Raw genomic sequence first — 15,833 nt, 5'->3', positions numbered from 1 at the left:
GGAGGGTAGGGCTTGTAACATCCTCAGGACACCTCAGGGTTCCTCCTGCCCCTGCCCCCATGGTGTCAAGCACCACGGCCAGGGAAACTTCCAGATGTTTGAGTGGCTTTTCCTGCTCTCAGATGTTGGGCTCACAGGGTGCATTCTCTCTGCAGATGCTCAGAGGTAGAAACAGATCTGGAGGGTCAGGAGACCCCTGGATTCCCAGGATGCCCCCGTCCCAGGGTATAGTTGGTGGGGTGGATACTTGTATTAGCTCCTGCTCCTGAATGGTCAACACTTGAGAGGGAAGGCGCATCCGCCCTCTCTCTAATATTGAGGAACCAGATATGAGGCTCAGAGGTCATGTCCAGAGGGGTGGTCCCTTGCGTGGTGTCCCCGTCAGGCGTTCTCTTGAACCATAAGCACAGAGCCCAGTGATGTTCCAGGCTCGTGCCATGTCATCCCTGCCTGGCTGCGGGGCCTGTGGGGCCCAGTAAGGTAAGAGACTGTAGTGTCTGTAGGGCAGCTTACCCAGCTGGCCCTCAGCTCTGCAGGAAAAGCCAGTGATGGGCTTTGCATCAATCAAGGAGCCAATTTCTGGCCTGTAAGTGATGGGTTTCACGAATCAGTAATGTTCATGAAAGTCCATACATCTGTATTTTACTTTCCAACCCACTGAGGGTATTGAGCCACTGGTGAGTATGCATATTAGAGTGGATGCTAGTGTCTGCATCTGTGTGCTTTATCCTGGGGCTGTGGCAACTGGCCTGGGGGACGCACCCATCTTCCTGCACTGCTCTGGGGTAGTGACCTCCACATTGACTTTCCAAGGTTCCGGTGGGCAGGGGTGTCTTCTAGCAGTGTTACGAATTCTGCGCTGTGTGAACACTGCTTTGCATGTGAATTGGTGTGGGATCTGCTGGTTGCAGCCTGTCTCAGCCCAGCATCTTAGGAGGTAGGGCAGATTTGCTGCAGTTTATAGGTAGCAGGTGCTTCAGCCTTCTCCCTGCCCCACGCTTGGGCGGTTTGGGGGCTTTCTGCTGCCTTTGTGAGGATGGCTTAGAACTTGGAGGGGCTGCTGGAGCTGAGGTTCCTTGGGTGGGGACGCTGGCAGATCTGTGGGGCTGTGGTCTTTGGCTGACACCCCCATCCTACTTAGAGCCCTGTGCACTGGGTAGACAGTCCTGGGAGGGGCCTCCATCAGCCCTGGAAGTGGGCTGGAACCATGTGAGCTGGAGCTCGGGTGCAGGGTGCTGGGAGACTGCTAAAGGGGAGGTGGGACTGGTCAGGGGGCCCATCGCTGCCACAGGGAGGGACATGGCAAGGATGGCCAGAGTGAGGCCACCTACAGCTCAGGCCTGCGTCTGGGTTTAGAGGTCTCCTGGGTGTGGGCACAGTCCCTCGTAGGGGAAGTTGATAGGGGTGCTCTACAGGGACAGACTGGGCAGGGGGAGCCTGAGGAATGGTGAGGGCCCAGAGGGAGTCTTCTGGGTGAGGGTGTGGGGGAGCTGGGGGGCCTGGGGAGCAAGGTGAAAGGGCCAGCATGGACCAGATGCCCTGCAGCATGTGGGGATAGGAAGGAAGGGCAGAGGACAGGTGTTGGTGGTGCTGCAGGGACAGGAGGGACAGGAAACCAAGGCAGCCTGGAGTGAGGAGGGGTCGAGGGTGAGGCAGGCTTGCACTCGGTGGGGTAGCCTGCTCCTTCGCACACGGCGCTCGCCTGTGGGTCTGTGCAGGGGACGGTACTGGAGCTGGGCCTACACCTGCTCAGGCCACTTGATCTGGTTCCCTGTCCCCCCCTCCAGCTGTATGTTTTCCGGTGTCTTCAGGTGTGGCTTCACGTGTGACTTGGTGGTGGGGTCTGCTCCTCTGCTCAGAGGGTAGGGCTGTCTGCTCCAGACCTGGCTCCGTCATGCGGTAACTGCCTCTTGTGGGGATACCAGACTGAGTTCCAGAGTAGGCTGGTTTTCTACCACCTGAAACTTAGGAGGTTCCAATTTTTTCACATTTTCCTTTTTCTGTATTTTTTGAGGCAGTCCTGTGGTTGTGTCCTTTATTATGGTGGTGTGCTACATCAATTGGTTTTTGGTGCAAAGCAGTTTTGCATTCCTGGGATAAATGCTTTTTGGTCAAGGGCACAAATCCTTTTTGTCGACTGCTGAGTTCTCTTTGCCTGGTATCTTGTTGAGGGCACTTGTGTTTGTCCATAAGGGTCTGTGGCCTGCACTTCTCTTGTGATGTCTTAGGCTTTGGTATCAGGCTAATACTGAATTCATAAGATGACTTGAGAAGTGCATTTTCTATTATTTGGGGAAGTTTTGAAGGGTCAGTATCATTAAGTGCTGGGTTGTGGAGCTGGATCTTTTCTGTCTGGGAATTTTTTAAGTTGCTGGCAAGGTTGGGCAGAGTGGCACGTAGGGCGGTGGGCTCTCTTCTGGCTCACTGGGAAAAACTCCTTTTCTGACTTGTCTTTGTCAGGCGTTATCCGCTTAGTTGCCTTTTGTTGAGTCTTAGAGGCTGCTATAGTTCGAGCTAACAACAACTTGGAGTGTCCGTCTAGACAGGCTCTCAACAAAGGGGGCTGTTTGTGTTCAGGAGTTCCACTAACTACTAGAAAGACCTCAGCAAGGACACTCTCATCTAAGGATCCTTCTGGTGGCCAGCCCACACCTAAGGTTGGCCATTCTGATTCACAGAGACTACGCAACCTCTGTGGAGTGAGTTTCACTCCAGAGTTGCCCTTAAAACCCTTCTGAAAGTTTTCAACATACATTCCAAAGGGTTCAAGGGACTCAGGTTACTACGTGTGCCTCCCATGTTCCACCCTGTGTCAGTGTCTCACGCTTTCGACAGGACTGCTTCCTCCGTCTCCTGCCATTCCCCTCGTGGGGACTTAGTGTCCTCTTAGCCCAGCAGCTTGGTATGGACTTGGAGCTTCCACCTAGGCATTGGTTGGTGAAAATCTGCTACAGGCTGTATGAGGCACCAGGGAACCGTAGTTCGGAACTCTGCCCTTGCTTTGGCCCCTGGGTGGGTCAGAACCCAAATTCCCAAAATTCCACAACCAGAAAGGGAGTCACGGTTTCCCCTCTGCTCGCTGACCTGGAACAGAGACTACTTGGGAGACTCCCTGGGTCCTTTTTGGCTCCAACCCTTTTTTCAGGTTACTCAAGCCTGTCTTCCACCTGCTTCAGCCTCTATGGGGAAGTCAAGGTGGGGTACCACTAATGGACCTGGGTCCTACCTCTTCAGTCAGGTGGCAGTGGACCTTGTGCTCCAAGGTCCCTCTTCCTGGTTCCAGCTCCTCGTGGGTTCCGGGCAGCTCCGGGGCCCAGGGTGAGTTGTTCTTCCTTTAGGCAAAGAGTTGCCTGTGTTGTGGGCTAAGGGGAAGCGTTATCCTCCGCTATCCTGGGGATGCTAGATTCTGGAGACGAGAGGCAGAAAAGCTGTCTTCATCTACTCTGCCCCTTGTGGGTCGCCAGATGATTCAGATCAGAAGAGACTGGACACTGAGGAATTAGCAGGAAGCAGGTTTTTTGGCTGCAGCCAGTTCAGAGAGGGCTTTCGCCTACGTCATTCTTTCCTCTGAACCCTGAGTCTAGAAATTCCTTGAACTTTATGTCCAAGGGGTGGGGGGAGCTTGGAGGTTTTAACTTTTTCCAGAAGTTTACATAGACATAGAAGCCGTTTTTTTCCTCAGAACAGTCGGGGGGTCGGGGGGCGTGGATTTTACAGGTCATACCACAGAAGCAGAGTACCTCTATCAGGTCTGCAGTTAAATTTAGTTTTTGCAAGACAGAGCAAAGCAACAGGAAACAGGGTGTCTAGCCACATTGATCCCTTCTGTGGAGACCTAGGCTGGCATTTCGTTAGCAGGAACAGTTGTGAGGGTCTCTGAGGAAGCTTGGTTAGATGCCCTGGTGGAGGAGGGGTGCCACTGCGGTTGCATCCCTGCTCCCTGTAGCTCTCTGCACACTTCCCATTTCTTCTTGTGCTGTTTTGTTAGCTGGGTGTTTATTAGTTTGTCCTTTTTATCTAGGCCGTCTCATCCATTGGTATACAATCGTTCATAGTATTCTCTGGCTGTTTCTCTTTCTCCTTTTTTTTGTTGTTGTTGGGGATTGAACCAGAGGCACTTTATCACTGAGCTACATTCCCAGTCCTTTTCATATTTTATTTTGAGGAAGGGTTTCACTCAGTTGCTGAGGGTATTGCTAAATTGCTAAATCAAGGTTGGCCTTGAACTTGATCCTTCTGCTTCAGCCTCCTGAGTTGCTGGGATTACAGGTGTCATAGTGTTCTCTCACAAACTTTTTATTTGTTAGGTCTCTAGTGAAATCTTATCTTTCCTTCTTGAGTTCAGTTGTTTGAGAGTCTCTCCCTGTGATTGTAGCTGAAGTTGAAGTTTTGTGATCTTTCTGAGAGCCAAATTATGTGCTTTTCTTCTTTGTTGTTCTTCAGTTCTCTTTTTTATTTATTTTGACTCTGATCGTCATCATTCATGTTTGATTTTTAATTGGGTTGTGTCCCACTTTGGCCACACTTCCTGGTGAAGACTGAGGCCCAGATTGTTATGGTCATTCAGCCTTTGTGCAGCTGCTGTGATCCGCACATCTGGATGGGCTGCGGTCAGGGGTGGGGAAGTCCTCTGCCAGGACTTCTCAGAGTTCTCTAGAAGAAGTGTGTGTGGAAGTGGGGCCTCTCCGGACTCAGATGGACCAGGGTCCAGATTTGTGTGTGGCCTCTCGCCTGCCATTTATGTTCGAGGAGAAGATGGGCAGGCTACTCCCTGAGGCCTCGACCTCTGTGCAGTGTGCAGGGGCTGCAGGGCTGCTACAGTCTGGAGGGTGAGGAGGGCCTGCTGTCCTAGACCTGGAACCAACATTCCAGCAACCAAGAACTGAGTGTGCTAAGGGCAGGTGTGCACAGGGCCTTGTCCACCCTGGCAGCCAGGGAGGGCTGCCTGGAAGAGGGGATCCACTCAACAAACTCAGGACAGAGGGGCACTCCCTGGGGGGAGGGAAGGGAGGGCTCAGGAGGCAGAACGTCACAGTGAGGGCCCTGTAGCGGGGCCCGAGTGCTGGCCTGCATAGTTTTGCTTCTTGAAGGGATTTTAAGTAGAGGTGTGACGTGGCCTTAGAAGTGGAAGAACTAGTAGCCATCATGAAAGCCCCTGTGGATGTTATTTCCCCTTCTGTGGATGTCGATGCCTGAAACTGGGAGCAGATGGCAGTGTTTGTCATGGTGGGTCTGGAATGTCCCAAAACCCAAACCCATTAAGGCTTGGTCTCCAGTGCTGCAGCTTCAGAGGTGGGATTTGGGGAAAGGATTGGATCTTGAGGATGCTGATCTTAGCAGTGGATTAATCCATTGATGACTTCATAGCTGAGTGGACTCCTGGGAATGTGAAGACTATAGGAGGTTGGACCTGGGGAAGGGGCTGGATCCTGGGGGCATGCCCTTGGGGCTGTATCTGGCCCCTAGCCCTTTCCTCCCTCTCTTTGCCCTTTGCGACTGCCATAAGGTAAGCAGCTCTCCTCTGCCACAGTACTCTGCCTCAACTCAGGCCCAAAGCAGTGGAGTCAGCTGACCATGGACTGAAACTTCTGTTATTGGTGTATGGGCAGAGATCCCCAGGGGGCCCCTGGGTTCAGATTCTTGATGTGCCCAGCAAAGAACTGAGCAAGACACAAGAGGTTGGCAGGCAAAGTAGAGGCTTTCTGAAAGTGAAAGTGAAAGTAAATGCTCTGGGAGAGCTTAGCAGGCCAAGAGTTGAAGTAGCTCAAGGCCCCGTCTACACTGGAGAACTCACTTTTATTGGGCTATACTAGTTCTCCCCCTTCTCTCCTGGGTGGATCTGGGGTTAATTGGCACCTTGATTGACAACTGAAAATTTTTTTTTAAATGGATTTTTAAATAAGAGCTTCGTTTTGTTTAGTTTTGTACGTGGTGCTGAAGATTGAACCCAGTGCCTCATGTGTGCTAGGCAAGTGCTCCACCACTGAGCCACGACCTCAACCCTGACAGCTGAATTTGACATTATTTTTTCTCTACTGCCTATGCATAGTCAGATTTTTTCTCCCCCAGAACATGCACAGCAACAAATGAATTTGGGGTCTGTCCTTGGGGCTGTTGTATCTGACCCAGATTGGGCCTGTCCCTTTAGGGACTTGAGTTCCCCTTGTAATTTTCTAGCTTCTTCCCTTTAACCGCAAGATGGCCCAGTTTTCCTTCAAAGGAAGAGTGACAAGCAGAGTTTTAGGTAGGGATGAGGGCCATTGGTGGTATTCCACCTTTTCATTCTGTCTGTGTGCCTTATTTCCTACTTAACAAGACCACGAGCCAAAAATCTTTCCTCTTCTAAGTTGTTCTTGTCAGGTATTTTGTTAAGCAACAGAAAGCTAACAGAACATTGGTACAGAGAAGTGGGGTTGTTGCTGTGACTCCGTCTGACCATGTGGTTTAGAAGGCTTTAGAAACTGGCGTGTGGGAGGAGTTTGAAAAGTTTGGAGGTCTGGGCTAGAGAAGTCCTAGAATGCTGTAAGAAGAACTCAGTGGACAATACAGATGTGAGCTTGGAAGACCTGAATGCTGATAGGAACGTAGACAGTAAAGACTGTGCTCTTGAGGTTTCAGAGGGGAATGAGAATTCTGTTGGGACTGGAATAGAGACCATTTGTATTACATTCTGGCAAAGAACTTGTCCAGGCCCTAAGGCTTTCTGTGAGACTGAGTTTAAAGGCGATAGGCTAATCTGGCAGAGGAAATTTCAAAGCAGCATAGCATTCAGGCTGTGGCACGGGCTTGCTGAATGCTTTTAGCCAGCTTTGCAGTGAGAATCTGGAGCAAAGAGCAGAGTGGAAGATTTGGAAATATTGCAGTTTGGTTAGAAAAGGAGCAAGTATAAAGTGGAGGCCGTGGAAGGTGTGGTTTCTGGAGAGATTAGCACTAGTACTAAGAAACCAGGTACTTTGCACCAGGACAATAAGAAAGATCCCTTAAGAGCATCTCAGGAATTGGCCAGACCCACCCATATCAGGCTTAAGGATGTCAAAGTAGAAATTCATTTGAAAGACTTTGCTTCAAAAAGAGAGTGCCCTGTTGCTACAGAGCCATCAAAGAAGCTGTTTTCTCAGGAACATCTCATCTCGCCATGGGACAAGTTTTCAGGCCTGTGAGGCGGCTGCAGCCACAGGCCGAGTAACCTGCTGCTGCTCTCACTGGTGGTAGACCTGGCGTTGTCCGCGTGGTGCTGGTTTACGGGCACGTAGGGTGCAAGAGTTAGGGGATCGTGGAGGCTTCCGCTGACCTCAGAGTTCTCAAAGGAAGGCCAGGCAGTGAGTGTCAGGGTTGGAATTCCTGCAGTTCACTTGAGTGAAGCTGATGCTACCGTGGAGACCCCAGAAAATTGGAAAAGCCAGGGGCATGGAACATCTGCTGAGGACAGCTGCAGGCAGTGAGCAGAGCCCATGCAGAGAGACCACGTGGGCTGCAGGCACAGACCGTGGGGCAGTGCTGCCCAAGCCCTTAGGAGTTCACGTCCTGTATCACAGGTCCTGATGCTAGACACAAAGCTAGCTACAAGAATTAATATTTCCCCTCCTGGGTTTTGGTCTTGATTTGGTTCCATTCTTTATTTTTATGTCCCCATTCCTCCCTGTTATAATGGGAATGTTTACTCGGTGTCATTGCATGTGACAGTATGTGACTTGCTTTTTGATTTTTACAGGGGCTTACAGCTAAGAGTTTGCCTTGAGTCTCAGGGGAGACTTTTGAGCAATGCCAGAACCCTTGAGACTTTGGGAGGAACTCTTGGAGATGGACTACAGGAATTTGACCTCTTGAGGTGTACGTGAGCCTTTAGGGGCAATAGGAAGAACGTCCTGCTTTCCAATCTGGAATGTCCCGCTAAGGCTCCTGTGTTGCAGGCTTGCTCCCCAGTGCAGCGGTGCTCAGAGGCAGGGCTCTGGGGACGTGACTGGACCGTGAAGCTGTGCCCCCTGCGCAGCAGTGGGTCAGGCCAGGATGGCTGAGCGGAGTCCTGTGCTGAGTCTGAGGAGGTTGGAGGCGGGGCAGGGGGACCCGGGAGAAAGGAGTGGGCCTGTGTCCTACCCCGGCCTTTTATCTCTTTCTCTCCTCTGCCCTCTCTGGCTGCCAGGAGCTGAGCAGCTTCCTCCATTACACCCTCTGCCACACTGCTCTGCCTCACCCCAGACCCGAAGCAGTGGGGCTGGTGGACCACGAGCAGAACTTACGAAACGGGAGCCAAAGCCAGTCTTTCCTCTTCTAAGTTGTTCAAGTCAGGTATTTTGCCAAAGTGTGGCAAAGCTTATGGCGTCCACACTCTGAGACGCCTGCAGAACAGCAGTTCTGGGTGTGAGGGCTGCTACTGTCCACAGGGGCTCGAAGACTTGGGAGTGGGGGAGGGGTCAGGGTTCTGCCAGGTGGGCTGTCAGGAGGCTTGGGCAAGGGTCCCTGTGCCTTCTGAGAAGGGGAGCCGGGCAGGTGGGCGGGGCACCTGTGCTGGTTCAGGCGGCTGGCAGGGGGCTCAGGCCAGGTGCGGGGAGGTCTGGGTGTCCTCCCAGTGGCTGGTGCCCTGTCCCTGAGAGGGCTGCAGGTGCAGGGTCCTGAGCAGGAGTGTTTGCCCCACAAGGACGGCACAGGAAATGTGTGGAGGGGAGGTGTGGGCAGGTGTGGGCGCAGAGGGAGGGGAGGTCTGGGGTTTTAAGGTGGGATGGCCGTGTGTCTGCAGGTGGAGGGGAGCTGCAGTAGCTTGGAGCATCTGGGGCTCCTGGAGAGGACGGGCCGTCCACAGGGGTAGGTAGGAAGGCCCGAGAGAAGCAGAGTGGGCTCCGCCGAGAATCTGACCCTGAGGCCCACGAGCCCTTGCTCCCTGCTTGGGGGGTCCGCCTTCCCTGGGAGCATGAGGGTCCCCATGAGGTCTGGAGGGACGCCGAGGGTAGGGTTTTCAGTGTGTGGGCCTCGCTGTACTCCAAGCATGGGGATGCCCATGAGTGGCAGGATGGCGGCGCAGCCCAGCGCAGCCCACGTGCAGGTGGCTCTAGGCACGGGCGCTGCCAGGCCTGGGAGGCAGCGCTGTTCTTATCAGTGGCATCGTCGGGACAGACTGTGTCCAATTATTTTCTAAACAAAACAAAGCAGCTGGAGATGCTGTTTGCCCTTGGCGGTGCTGGTGGGCCTCCTGTGAACCACAGCACTCAGCCGCCCAGCCCAGGTGTCCTCCCCTCCTGCCCGCGCTGCTTCCCTGTCTTTGAGGAGGCCAGGAAGTGCAGGACGCCTTCACTTAACTGCCTCTGCCCACAGGCGTACCGCGTAGCGCAGGCCGGAAGAGAAGCACCGCTTTTCAGAAAGGAAAAGCCATGAGGAAAGGTTTTCTTACTGAAAAAAAGCTGTTCTCCTGCAAGTGGTGTGGTCAGGGCACTTGGGAAAATAGGGCCATAGAAGCTCAAGAGCTGGCCAGGGCCCCTGTGACCATGTGGGCCCCTCAGCCAACTCCCATTCCTGCTGGGACCAAGAAGTGCACACAGGCCAGACTCAGACAGGCCACCCGGAGGTTCTGGGAGCTGCCCTGGAGCAGGAGGCCTAGCCAGATGAGCTATGCTAGGGGTCCGAGGGAGGGGATGTCAGGCACCTGCTACCTGGGCTGTAAGTGATCTTCCACATTCCTCTTGTCCTGAGGGAACCTGGACAGTGCCCAGGAGGCTGGGCCCACCCCTGATGATCCCTCACATTACCCCTGGCTGGGGTGTGGCTCCGTGGGAGAGTGCCTGCCTAGTGTGTAGTAGGCCCTGGGGTCCCTCTCCAACACTGGAGCTCCTCCCCAGCACTGGGGCTGGTGGGGGAGTGAGCAGAGAGACTGGATTATGCATAAAGAGGTGCACTTGGGTTTTCTCCTTTTTGACTCCTGCAAGGTAATTGAAGATAAAATGCTTGATCTTTTCTTTTGATGGGAAAAAGCAGATTTAGATGGAACTAATCTAGTTGGCAGGAGAAGACTCGGAGACTGGAAGGAAAATTAAAATCCAAAGGCATCTGGCACACAGGGCAACTCCCCTAAGACAGTGCACGGCATGATGCACCAGTGTTGTTCCTTTTGGCCGTGTGACTGAGGGCTTCCTTTTTTTGTCGCTGTTGGCCGGAGGCTGCTGTCTGGTCTGAGGTGTGGTCCCAGGTCTCTGCAGACCCCAGGTCTGCGTGTTCCCAGCTGGCTGCTAGGTTCTCCCAATGCAGCAGAGAGCAGCTCCCTTCCAGTCTTGTGCTGGCATTATGGGCATCTGTCACCTTCATTGCCACCTGAGGGGAGGGAAGCAAGAAGTAGAGCCCACCAGCACTTGGGAGAGTCTCCACAAGGGCACATGCCAGGAGGTAGGCTCACCCTTCTGGTGGGTGTTACGGCTTCGTGGTCTGCACACCACAGCCCCAGCTCCATGTGCATCCTGAGGTGGGAAAGGCCAAGCCCTCAGGTGAGGTCAGCAGATGTGCTCTCCTGCCCTTGCACACCAAATGACGGTGCCAAAGCATGAGAGAAATGGTCAGAAAGTCAAAGAGAAGGGACCGTCCACTGCTCCAGAGACCCCAGCAGCTCTCCTTGAGTAATCAATTGGGATGTCCAGCCAGCTGGACTTAATTAACTTCTTCCCTGGACTGCTTTGTCCAGCCGCAGGAGAGCACATCCTCTCCCCAGACTCAAGTGGAACGTTTGCCAGGACAGACCACATTCTGGATCAGAAAGCATGCTCAGCACATTTAATAGACCAGAATGGAGTTAAACTAGATGTCAGAGACTGGAAAATCCCCAAATATAAGGAGAATAAATAGTACATGGGTCAAAAAACTTTCAAGAGAAATTTAAAGATCCTGAGTATCAAAAAAAAATATTTTTTGAACTAAATGAATATGAAAATACAGTTTGTCAAAATTGGTGGGGATGTGCAAAAGTAATGCTTAGAGGAGATTTATAGCATCCAATGCATTTACTAGAAAGTTTTGGAATTACCCATTCCAGCTCTCACCTTAGGAATCAAGAAAAAAAGAGCAAATACAAAAAATGATCAAAAGTAGAAATTAGCGGAATCTGAAAAGTGTGATAAAATGAATAAGCTTGTATCCAGTTCAACTAGGAAAAAGGGAGAGAATACCCAAGTTAGTATTACAGAAAGAGTGACCATCACCACAGGTCCCACAGATAGTGACAGGATCGAGGAACGCTGAGCAACTCTGACCACACGTTTTATAACTTGGATGAAATGGACCAAATCCTTGAAAGAGAAAACCTGCCAAAACTCATGAGAAGAAATAATCTGAATATTAAAGGTAAAACAGGAAGCACAAGGACAGATAGCTCCACAGTTAAGGAGGAAATCATACCAGTTCTCTGCAATCATTCCAGGAAACAGAAGTAGAAGGACCTCTCATAAGGCCATTGTGACCCTAGTCCCAAAACCAGACAGAAGCATTACAAGAAACCTATAGACCAGTGTCTTTCACAAACATAGATGAGAATTCCTCAATAAGATATTAGCAAGTAGAATCCAACAATTTTTTAATATAAAGAATCATAGGGAGGGGTGGGGGGGAAGGGAAAAAAAATAAACATCATTGCCCTATGTAAACGTATGATTACACACACACACACACACAAAAAGAATCATACATCATGATCAGGTGGGCTTTATCCCAGGTATGCAAGGCTGTTTCAGTGTTTAAAAATCAATATGATCTTAACACGTCAACAGGCTAAAAAAGAAAAATGACGTGATGATACCAAAGATGCAGAAAGTCTCACAAAATTCAGCACCTGTTCTGGGAAAGATTCCAGTAAACTAGCAACAGAGGGGAACCGCACTGATTTGAACAGCTACAAAAACTTAGAGTGAACATCACATTTGAGGATGAAAAACTAGGTGATTTCTGACTGATTTTTCAAGATTCCATTCAGGGACACCTTCTGGGCTTCCTTCCCTCCCACCTGAGCGAGGGGCCTCTTGTGAGTTCCACAGTTCCCTTGCCCACCCGAGGCTGTGAGCACCGTGAGGCCAGAGTTGGCGTCTCCAAGTCTGACAGGAGGGCTGTGCTGGAGGACAGAGGAGACGGAGGACAGGCCATCTCCCAGGAGCTCTCCCAGGAGCTCTCGCAGGAGGAGCCGACTCCGAGGGGAGGGCAGGGCTGGAAGGGCCTGGCACCTGCTTGTGACGGAGGGCGTGCGCAGGGTCACAGGGACTCGGTGATCCACCTGCGGAATGAGGCTTTGGAGGTGAGTGAGCAGTTTTACAGCAGTGGTTGTGGCCACCTGAGCACTGGTGATGTGTACCCACTCATCCCTCTCTGAGCCCCTTCTACTCACCCACCCACCCACACACCTCTGTACATCCACCTGTTGTCCATCTGCCCATCCATCTACCCACCATCTATCTGCCCACCTGGTCCTCCCATCTGTCTGCCCTCCTACCCACCCACCCCTCCATCCACCCACCCACCCATCCACCCACCCACCCATCCACCCATCCACCCACCCACCTATCCACCTATTCGCCCATACCTCTACCAACCCCTCCATCCACCCACCCATCCACAGACCTGTCTACCCATCCTGTCATCTACCCCGCACACACTACGGTTTGAATATTTGTCCCCCGACTCGCGTTGCTGTCTAATTGTCCTTGTAACAGTGTTAAGAGGTGGGGATTTGAGAGGTGAGGAGGTCGTGAGAGGCTTGCCTCCTGGAAGGAGTCAGTGCTGATACCCTTCTGCCTTCTGCCATGTGATGATGCAGCAGGAAGGCCCTTGCCAGGTGCTGACCTTAGTCCTGGGATTCTCTGCATCTATGAGAAAACACATTTGTGTCCATCATAGGTGGCCCTTCCTTGGGTATTCTGTTTGGCAGCACAGAATAAACTGTGACATCATTCACAACACATCCACCCACCATTCATCCGTCCCTGCTGCCTCCCTCCCTCCCTCCATCTACTCATTGATTGAATGTTCCAGGCTGAACTCTGGGGACTGTTCTTCCCCCTAGGATGCTTGGAATCTAGATGGAAAGGGAACTCTCATGCATAAGACATCAGTGTAGGAGCCCAGTTATTCGCACTTTCCTTTCTTCCATTCCTCCCGCCTCTCTCCTTTCTTTCCTTAATTTTTTCCCTTTCAAACACTATCAGATTCCTGTATGGAATCAAGAGCTGGGATATAGAGAAAGCTGAGAAACCTTTCAACTCTTGAGAAGCTCTGTTCTAGGGATTAATTTGAAATCATTTTCAGAGAGCTCCCAATGATAATGGGAAATGGCCAGGTCAATGTCGTATGAGGACGAGGCCTCAGTCTTGTCGGTCATTGAAGGGGCACAGTGAAAACAAACGACAAAAGAAGCAACAGGGAAAAGATGTAATTCTGGAAGTAAGTCCTGAGAGTGGGCTCGTTCTTGGTAAACCATGAACACCCTGAGTCTGCCTTCCGGGACTCGGAAATCAGTGATCTGCAAGTGGAGTGTGAGTGGGTCTCATCTGAAGACCCTCTTATCTATCTATCTATCTATCTATCTATTTATCTATTTATGTATTTGTTCATTTATTTATTTATTTTTGGTACCAGGGATTTAACCCAGGGGTGCTTAACCATGGAGCCACATTCCTAGTTCTTCTTATTTTTTACTTTGAGACAGGGTCTTGCTAAATTGCCTAGGACCTCATGAGTTGCTGAGGCTGGCCTTGAACTTGTGATATTCCTGCCTCAGCCTCCTGAACTGTTGAGATTACAGGTGTGAGCCACAATGCCCAGGTGTTTTTATTTTTTAGAGTGGTTTTAGGTTCACGGCAAAACTGAAGAGAAAAGCATGGAGATGTGCCACGTGCTCTCTGTCCCCCCATAGCCTTCCTCACTAGGGATGTCCCACACCACAATGGTACAGGACCTGCAGTGACATGTCACTGTCACCAAAGCCCATAGATTACATAGTGACTCACTCTTGGTGGTGTACCTTCTATGTGTTCTAACAAATGTATGGTGAGATGCATCACTTTTATAGAATCACTCAGAATAAGTCCACTGCCCAGAGTCCTCTGTGCTCTGCCTTCTTACTGCTCCCTACCCGCTAACCCTTGGATGATTCCACTGGTCTTTTCACTGTTTTCATGATTTCATCTTTTCTGGAATATCACATAGTTGGAATCGTAAAGTGATTGGTGGTTTTCACTCAGTAACATGCATTTGAGTTTCCTCTGTGCCTTTCAAGACTTGATACTTCTCCTGAGTGCTGAGCAGTGTTCCATGACCTGAATGGACCACAGCTTACTTATCCATTCACTGTCTGAAGGACAACTTGGCTTCGTTCAGGTTCTATCAATCATGAATGACTGCCATAAGCATCCCCGTGCAGGTTTTGTGCCAGTGTAGGTTTTCAACGCTCGGATAAACATCAAGAAACATGACTACGGGGACGGATGCTGAGAGTTTACTTGACTTTGTGAGAAGCTCACAAAGCTTCCTGAGTGGCCGTGCTGTCCTCATTCCCGTCCGCAGTGGAGGAGAGTTCCTGTGGCTCCACGTCTTTGCCAACAGATGGTGTTGATCAGCGTTGAGCATCAAGGTCATTCTCACGGGTGGGTAGGTGTCTCACGGTCATTTTAATCGGCACTTTCAAGATGACGTATGTCATCTGAAAGTTGTTGCTTTTCACTGTCGGGACTCCGTTGAACTGGAAGCTGGAAGGTAGAGTCCCCTTTGAGGCCAAGTTTGTGGGGTGAGACTCACGGTAGACTTCACCTCTTTTCCCTGCACAGCTCAATAGCTGAGAACGCCTCCAGCGCGTTGATGGAGGTAAATGTCTGCACACTCCACAGCCTTTCCTCCGGCACCTTTCTGTTGACCCTACCAACCCCAGGGTCTGGCAGCGCTGATCTACCACGTCCTGGGAGAAGCACTGTGCAGTGTGGTCTGCAGGGACCCTGTGGTCATCCGAGCCAAGGCGAGATGAGGGCCTCGCCTTGCTATGTGCCTGCTTCCTCCTGGTTGCGGAGTCCCACCCTGCTGTGTGGGCACCCTGTGACTTGTCTAGCCATCCACTGATTTTGGGTAGTTCCTGGTGTTTGGCTGTTGTTATGCCTAGGTCATTGCGTTGGGTGTGAGTTTTCATATTTCTTGAGTCAGCACCTAGGAGGGTTGGTGGATGATGTGGTAGGTGTAGGTCTGACTTCATGAGAAACTGCCGATCTGTTTTATGGCATTATTGTTTTGTTTTGCCTTCCACAGCAGTTAAAGGACTTCTGGTGACTTTACCTCCTTTCCACTCATTGAGAGTTTCCATTTTTAAGAAATAATAGTCCCAAATCACCCAAATGTGATGAAAAATATAAGCCCAAATTTCTAAGAAGCTTAATAAACTCCAAGTGCACAACAAAAATTACACCAGGCACATAGCACACAAATTGCTTCAAACTTGAGCTAAAGAATTGAAAGCGGAGAGTGGAATAGGGATCAGAATGAGGGCAGACTTCTGCTCGTTGGGAAGACAGTGGGGCAAGATGTCACCATCAGCCCGGGCACTGCCGAGATAGCCGTCAACTCAAAGGCAAGGTGGGCTTCTGGACGTGTTGAGCCCAGAAGCATTTGGAGTAGCCTATTTTCTTTTCCCAGTAACACAGTACCACAGACTGGGTGAGTTAAAAGGAGAGAGGTTCACTGGCTCGCGGTCCAGGTTGGAGGCCCACCTTGCATGACAGCCTTCCTGCTGGCAGTCCCACAGCCTCCCAGAGCGTCACACAGCAAGGGCAGGGAGTGCCTGAGTGTAGTTTTCGTCTCTTCTGGTCTTTCCTTCTCATGGAGCCACCAATGTT

This window comes from Sciurus carolinensis, chromosome 4 (assembly GCF_902686445.1).
Source record: "Sciurus carolinensis chromosome 4, mSciCar1.2, whole genome shotgun sequence".
NCBI classification, from domain to species: domain Eukaryota; kingdom Metazoa; phylum Chordata; class Mammalia; order Rodentia; family Sciuridae; genus Sciurus; species Sciurus carolinensis.
Note: the sequence above shows the minus strand (reverse complement) of the source record.